This window comes from Aethalodelphis obliquidens, unplaced genomic scaffold (genome assembly GCF_003676395.1).
Source record: "Aethalodelphis obliquidens isolate GAN/ISIS:26980383/991018 unplaced genomic scaffold, ASM367639v1 scaffold59, whole genome shotgun sequence".
In the NCBI taxonomy this organism is placed as follows: domain Eukaryota; kingdom Metazoa; phylum Chordata; class Mammalia; order Artiodactyla; family Delphinidae; genus Aethalodelphis; species Aethalodelphis obliquidens.
The window spans coordinates 5,422,809-5,430,839 of record NW_020838003.1 but is presented as its reverse complement, the minus strand read 5'-3'; positions in this window follow the sequence as shown (position 1 = coordinate 5,430,839).

Sequence of the window (8,031 nt, the reverse complement as noted above, 5' to 3'; positions counted from 1 at the left end):
GAAGCAACCAAGATAAATGTCTGCTCCTGGGGCTGAGCCCCAAGTTCAGGCACAGCACCACTTCTGAGACTTGGCATCTTGTCTAGCCTTTGATCGCCTTCCCTTCGTGGGACACGTCAACTTTGCTCCTCTTTAATGTACAAGATGGGACAGGGCTGAGGCCAGGCAGCTATAGCCGCAGGCAGGGCTTTCTCCTGCACTGCACAGGGAGGCTTTTGCCTGCCCAGGCCCAGGGGGAGCAGCTGCAGTTGCCTGCCTGCACATCCTATGAAAAGACATTCAGTGTCTGGTGGCTTAGCATGCGTGACGCCCAGCGGTGGACAAGCTGGGACGGGGGACCCAACGGAAAGCAGGAAGCAGGTGACTTTCTGAGCCCAGATTTTAGTGTCTATGCCCCCTCCCCCACATCCCTTTTAGTGACAACTTTTTCTGTGTCCTTTAGGAGTCTAATGATCCCATGCACTTTTTCTAAGCTGTTCCCAGCCCCATCCCCCATCAAAATCCTCTGGCACAGAAGTAAAAAAACTGTCACTGATGCGCATTATTGATGGGAGTGTAAACCCATATAACTTTTCAGGGGAGCAGGTCAACAATATATAAATTTTAAATATGTGTTCCCTTAGACTAGACCCAGGAATTTCACTTCTAGAAAGGTATCCTAAAGAAATTACTGCATGGGTAAGCAGAAATGGATGTTCAAGAATATTTATTGCTGCTCTGATTAAAAATACTGAACAATGGGAAACAATGTAAATATCCATTAGAAGGGGACCTTAAGCAAATTATCCCATGAGCATAAAATGAAACACTCTGCAGCCATTAAAAAGAAGAAAGCAGATCCATATTGATGCTGACATGTGCCTCAATATATTGTTAAATGAGAAAAGTGTGTTGTAGGAGAGCATATAGAGTAGAATGCCACCTATGCAAAAAAAAAAAGTTTATGTGTTTATATTTGCATCAGAAGAATGAAATGATAAATATCATTTGTTGACAGCAGTATCTCTGAGGGGTAGCACTGTAGGCATTATCCACTTCCTCTATATTGCTTACATTTTTAGAGAGGAGATGTAAGAACAGAAAAAATATTTTGATGTATTTTTCAAAACCTCTCAGGAAAATATAGGCAATGCCTTCATACGGACAACAGCTCACATTTGTAAAGAGCTTCGCAGTTTACAGAATACTTTTTTTCTCCATTGACTTCTTCAGTTCTCAAAACCCTGGGAGGTAGGAAAGGCAGATCTTAGCATTGTCAACGATAAGCAAAGCCGGACGTTAGTGAAAGCGGTGAAAACAGACTCCAGGAGGAGAAGGAGCTGAGTGCCATCCATCTGGGACAGAGGCGACGGGAGATTTTAAAGGGAGAACGAGGATGAAGGGAGGGGAAGCGAGTGGAGGCTCAATGAAAAATTATGAAGTGTTGGTGAGTGTAAATGTGATTAGGGCAGCTGTGTCTGCTATCTGGCAACTAACGAAGTTAGGATTCTACCCTCCCACAGACACTGGAAGACAGAGGCCCAGTCCTTCCTGATGATTACATGTCAAAGGAATGGCTTTCAGATCCTTTAGAAAGACCCTCCTGAGGTGTAGGAGATACACATCTCAAAGGGACAGAAAAAGGATTCACAATTGTCAACACTTTAGAGTAAATGACTTAGGAAAGGGAGGTCAGGTGTTGGCTAGAACAAACTGTAGATTCTTTAGACAGCCCTGAGCTTTTCCAGAGAGGAACTCAAAAGGCAGCAGGGTTGTCCCAGGAACATGGCCTTGGGCTGCAAGAAGCCAGTTAAAGTTTGGCCAAGTCTCTTAGTGCAGGGGTTTGAATGGAGTGTTCTTGCCAAGAGTTTTTGCAGTTCTAGGTGTCTCCTCTTTTTGGATTAAAAAAGTAGTTCTCAAAGAAGTTATGGCCCCTTGGAGATGCACCCATGGATCTCCCTTCCAGGAAGAAGCTGCCATTCCCCTGCAAGGACAGCCTCCATCTGCAGCCCCTTCAGGAAGCCCCTCGGCATTTGAGCTGAAGCTATACTCTCCTTGAGTAATCCTCAGTCGGCCACTAAGCACTCAGGTTGCTAGCCCTGGCCATTGCTACCCAACATGGGGCTCTTCTAATGGGCAGCTTGTGTTCCTAAGGCCCAGGTTGGCTGAGTCTTGTCAGATTTGATCACCATTCCAGGTTCTCCCTGCCCAACCCTTCGTCCTTCCTCCCCGTTACTCATTCACATCCCCCAACACAACTATTGCACGCACTTTGGAATTCATCTCAGTATCTACTTCCTGGGGTCCCCAAATAATCACAAGTGACTTGTCCAAAACTACACTCACAGCAAATAGGTGCTCAAACCATAGTTTCTGACTGTCATGAAGGTGAAAACCCTATTGGAGATATTTGCATTTTAACCAGATTCAAAATCTTTAGCTAAAGGAAAGACTTTCCAAAAGTGGGGATGACAGAATGAGCTAGAGGGAAACAGGGATGTGAGGGGCACTGGAAAAAAGATGGACCATCAGGGCCTCCCTGGAATGACTGAAATCACACCAAATGGTCTTTTAGTTCCATCCAGAAGATTAGAGAACTCATGCAGAGGCAACACCAGGATGCTAGCACCATGCCTTGTACATACTTCAATTACTATGGTTCTCACATTGCGTGGTAACTGATATGTCTGCCTCTCCCTTTAGAGGATGAGCTTCTCAATGGTATGACCTGTGTTTGATGCTATTTGGCATCCTCATTGCCTAGAACAAAACTTAGTACATCATATTAGCTCAATAATAGTTGAATAAATAATTGAGTCTAAGGGAAGTGGGAGAGTAGGGACAAAAGTGGGGTCATAATTATTATAGCCAATATTTACATAAGTGCATATCAGGTGTTGTTCAAATTTTTTTATCATGTATCGTCATGTCATTCAATCCACACGGTAACCCCACGAGACAGTTTTGCAAATGGTGGTGTCCGGGAAGCAGACACTGAGACAAAGCTTAGGGTGCAGGATGTTTAGTAGGAAACACCGCTGTGATCCGCACCCATGGCAGGGAGGGGAAGGAAAAAGGAAGGTTGGGTGGAGGAAACTGAGCCACAACACAGACCCAACAGCAGCCTCAGCCAGCCCCATGGAGAGCTCTGGGACAAAAGTGATCCATCTGGGTTGTCCTGTGCTGAACCAAAGTGACCAAGACTTCATGCGTCTTCCCCCCTCAATCAGTCATTAGATGCTGGCCCTCCTGGGCAGGGCGTGACCTTGGGTGAGGCTGCTCTCCGGGTCATAGTCCCAAAGGGGCCATCCGCGGAAGGCCGTGTGCCAAAAGCACTCCCAGCAGCTGGGGCATCTCGGCAGCACATTTCTGTGTCTGTCACAGGTCCATCCATCATCGACCCCTTTATACAGACGAAGAAACTGAGGCATAAACACTTTAGTTAATGGCCAGCCAGGTCAGACAGTGAGTGGTGAAACCAGGATCAGACTCTGATAGTCCAGTGGGAGCCTGTGTTCCTGTTCACTACAGCTTACTCTTTTTTTAAATTTTTATTTTATTTATTTATTTATTTATGTATTTTTTTGCGGTACGCGGTTCTCTCACTGTTGTGGCCTCTCCCGTTGCGGAGCACAGGCTCCGGACGCGCAGGCTCAGCGGCCATGGCTCACGGGCCCAGCCGCTCCGCGGCATGTGGGATCTTCCCGGACCGGGGCACGAACCCGCGTCCCCTGCATCGGCAGGCGGACTCTCAACCACTGCGCCACCAGGGAAGCCCTACAGCTTACTCTTGATTGTGGTGCATGTAACTGTAGCGGTGGGCCACGGCCCCCCACATGCCCTAATAATGACTTGAAATCCTAACTTCGGAGAGGGTGACTTCATCCTTGCATGCATGAAGGTTCACCTTTACGAGCTATGAATAGCTGCAATCGGGAATGGAAAAGACACCGTCGGGTGTGATACATGTAGAAAAGTGTTAACACGTGTTTTTGTCCAGCATTACGCTAGGCACCTTGAAGGATATAAAGGTTCACGAGAACTTAGCGTTTAGGCAAGAGGATAAACCACAGACACATGAAATACTTATTGGAAAAATATCCCAGAACAGTAAATGAGTAAGTGGGGGATGACTGCTATGTTAGATAAAGGTAAAACAGGCAAAGGGCCAGCAAACCTTTAACAAGACAGTCCCCTATTGTGACAAAGCCCCGGTCCCATGAACACCGAATGACTGTGGGCCTTGGAACCCAAGTTAATAATAAAGTATAAAGTACAACCTAAGTGTAAAAGGAACTTGATGTACAAAGGCTGGGAAGGGCCCACAAACCTGAGTGCAAAGAAGTTTCCAGCTTTTGATGAGGCCTCATTTTCTCTGCCACTATACTGCCTTGAATTTTACTTTACCCTAAGCGGCTCCTGGGTGATTAAAGACATTTTAACTGTACATCTTAGCCACTTTTCCTTTACATGGGGGAGAGCACTTAAAAACTGAACAACGGGAGAATACTGTGGTTTACTTTACTGGGATTATGCGTAGGATTTTCTTTATAAGAACGTTTATTTTTTATTATTTCATCATTCAACAACTGTTTAATGAGTACCATCAAGGTTGGGGTAGTAGTTTAACACTGTGGTTAGGAGGACAGGGTTTGGCAGACAGACTTGGTTTGAGTTATAGCCCTGCCACTTCCCAGATCTGTGTCAAAGTACTTCTCTAATCCTCAGTTTCTTCATATGAAAAATGGGACTAAAGCAGTACTTGTCTAGTAGCATCATGGGAAGGACTAAAGAATTCATGTAAGGTGCCTGGAACATATTAAGTGAACAGTGAGGTTATTTTTTTTTGCCAGTAACAGCCAGCGTAGGAGGAGTTTGGCCCAGATACTATGCTGGGTGCTGGAGCTTCAACAATAGCAAGAAAGACAAACATTCCCTGCCTTCCCACGTCAGACAAGTAAGGTAAGCAGACAAGCAAGGTATTAACTGGTAGGATAAGAAAAATATAGAGTTTTATGGAAACAGGAAGCACTGACAAGGAGAGGGAAGTAAGTAAGTAAGTAGGTAAGTTCCAGAAAGATTTCTTGGAAGAAAACACATCATCACAACCTTTAAAAATCATATTATTTGCTGTAAATTATTTGGTTCTGGGCTAGAATGTAAGTTTCATGAGGGTAGGGACATTGTGCGTTGTGTTTGGTTTTGTATATCCAGCCCTTAGTGTGCTACCTGACATATAAGAGGCATTCAAATAGCTGGTGGTGAATGAGAGAATGAAGTGACTCCTAAGGTGGTAAGTAGGAGTTTTCCAGATAAGGATGACAGGAAAGGTGTTCCAGGCAGATGAAGGTGTGTGCATGGAGGCACAGGAGGGAGCGAAACCATGATGAGTGGAAGGAGCTGAACTGCAACCAGGCTGGAAAGCGTGTGGATGTGGATGCCGTGAGAGATGAAGCTGAGAAGGGTTGTCAAGCAGGGTCTTGGAAACTGTGCTAAAGAGTCTGAACTTGATGCTCAGGAGTGATGTGAAACCAATAAGGATTTTAATCAAGGAAAGGATATAATCAGTATGTGTTTATTAGAGTTCATTCCTTATTCTGTCAATACACTAATAACTCAAATCCATTTGAAGGAAAAAAATGGATATTGCACATAAGCATAATTAGAAAGAAAAGTCATCTGTCATCTCACCACTCAGAAATAACTGCCATTTGACTATAAATAACAAGCAACCTGTCGCAGCTATCTATCTACTGCTGTGTAACAAACAGCCCCAAAACCTAGTGGCCTAAAATAATGATTTATTATTTTTCAAGAGTCTGTGGGTTAATTAGGATCAGTTGGGTGGTTCCCCCGCTCCGTGTGGCTTAGCTGAAGATGCTCATGCAAGCTGTGTGCAGCTGGGAGTTTAGCTGAGGCTGGAACATCCAAGATGGCCTCCCATCTCCAAAAGCCTCTCTCTGCATGGGCTCTCTACTATCAGTAACCCAACCTGCTTCTTTGCACCATGGTGGCTGGCTTCCAAGAGGAATAAAAGGGAAGTTCTTGAAGCCTAGGCTTAGATGTGCACTGAACTTCTTCCACTGCACATTAGTAGGCAAAGCTAGGCACAAGGCCAGCTGAAATTCAAGGGGAATGGAATCCACCTCTTGATAGTGCACAGGGATGAGAGGACTCATTGGCTATTGGGAAACTATCTACCACACAATCCGATTTGCTAACCGCAAAGCAAAGTTGTTGACCATTTCTGGTATAAATAGTGAGAAAAACTCAAGTCAAGTGACAAATGCAAAGTACATGGTGTTTGGCCATGTAAGAATCTGATAAGTCGGTTGCTTAAATAAGCTGGCACTTGGCATGCATGCCACGGAAGGTGGGAGGCAGTGGGGAACATCATATTAGAACCCAGTGTGCAGTGAAAGAAAGTGAAGGAAAAAGGCAGATCCTAGACCAAGAAAATGGTTAAAGCTGTATTCTGGAACCAATGCCTGTACACTTAACCTGAGTATTAACTCCAAGCATAACAGGTGAATGAAACACATTATTTGTCCAATCTCGCTTTCTGAGAGTCAAATGGGTGGGGACCAAGGGGTCAGGGAGAGTTGTATTTCAGCATGCACTTTGGCAGAAGCAGCAAAGTGTGCACACCACATCCTAGGAAATGACAGAATTGAAACCTGAAAAGCCAAATCTCTTGCCAAATCAAGGAGCAAGTATGAGACCAAAACGTCAGCCTTCTCCTCACCTCTGCTGTGAATGGGGCAGGGGGCTTGATTCTCAATTTTATTCATCACAATTATGGGAAAGCCAACTGGTTGAATGGCCCGAGAAGGGCATAACCAGGTTCCTGGACTTGTCTGTGAGTCTACTTCTAATGCCTAAAGACAAAGGACAGTGCCTCTCTAGTCCTACCTGTCTTCCTCATCTCCACTGCCATTGCCTTAGTTCAGTCCTTCATCACTTCTTGGATTTTTGCAGGACTCCTGATTGGTCTCCCCATTACATTATTCATCTCTACCTGCTCCATCTCCCACATAGCTGCCAGTTACCTTTTTTTAATACACATTTTATAGCTTTAGGAAATGGCAAGGAAAAGAAAGACCAGAGAAAGGTGCCATGTTCTGATTAGGAAAAGACTTGTATGTCACAATATAGACTTTATCCTGATTGAGAAGTACCTACTGAATAATTTTTCAGGAGAGACAATCAAATTTGCATATTTTTAAAAATTTTGCACATTTCAAAAGGATATCCAGGCAGCAAGGGGATCAGAAGTAAGCCTGGAGACTGAGAGATGATTAGGATATTGTACAATAGTAACCCTGCTAATAGAGAACAGGTCTGAGCCAAGCCAGTGTCAGAAAGTGGAGACAGAGTAGATACACAGTATAAATGATAAATGGTGACCTCCCGGCCGGAGGTAGCAGGCAAGAAGAAATGAGGAAATCACCTAAGTTTCCAGCTTGAGTAGATGGAATACCTACTCTCAAAACAGACACACAGGAAGAGCAGGTTTGGGCGTAATCAGAAACTTCCAAGTGGGATGACCAGTTTTGAACAAATAGGCTGGGAGTTCGGGAAAAGGGTCTAAATACAATGAAAACCAGAAAGGAGAACAGGTGAAGTCACATGTGGACAGATTCACACAGAAAGACCATGTAGTAAGAAAAGCAATAAAACCCTAGAAGAACTGAAGAGGGTTCAAGACTTGCAAAGCCACAAATGACTTTTACAGCTCAACAAATCAAAATCTGAAAGCAGAATATATTGTCTACTATTTGCCAAATTGCTTAATAAGAGAGGGAGGGTCATTCAAGCAGAGATTATCCACTAGGAGGGTAGGAAAACATGTCCCTATTCCCAGGGGAGAAGAGGTATTACATGAAAACCATATTCTGTGTATCTCATTTTCTAACCAACTAGAACAAACAAAGGTCTACAAAACCAAACTAGATAGGGAAACCCATGCAAAAAAAAAAAAAAAAAGGGTGGTGGAGGCCACCACTCGCAGATCAAGCCTAAACCTTGGGAAAAAAGATCCAAAGAGCTAGA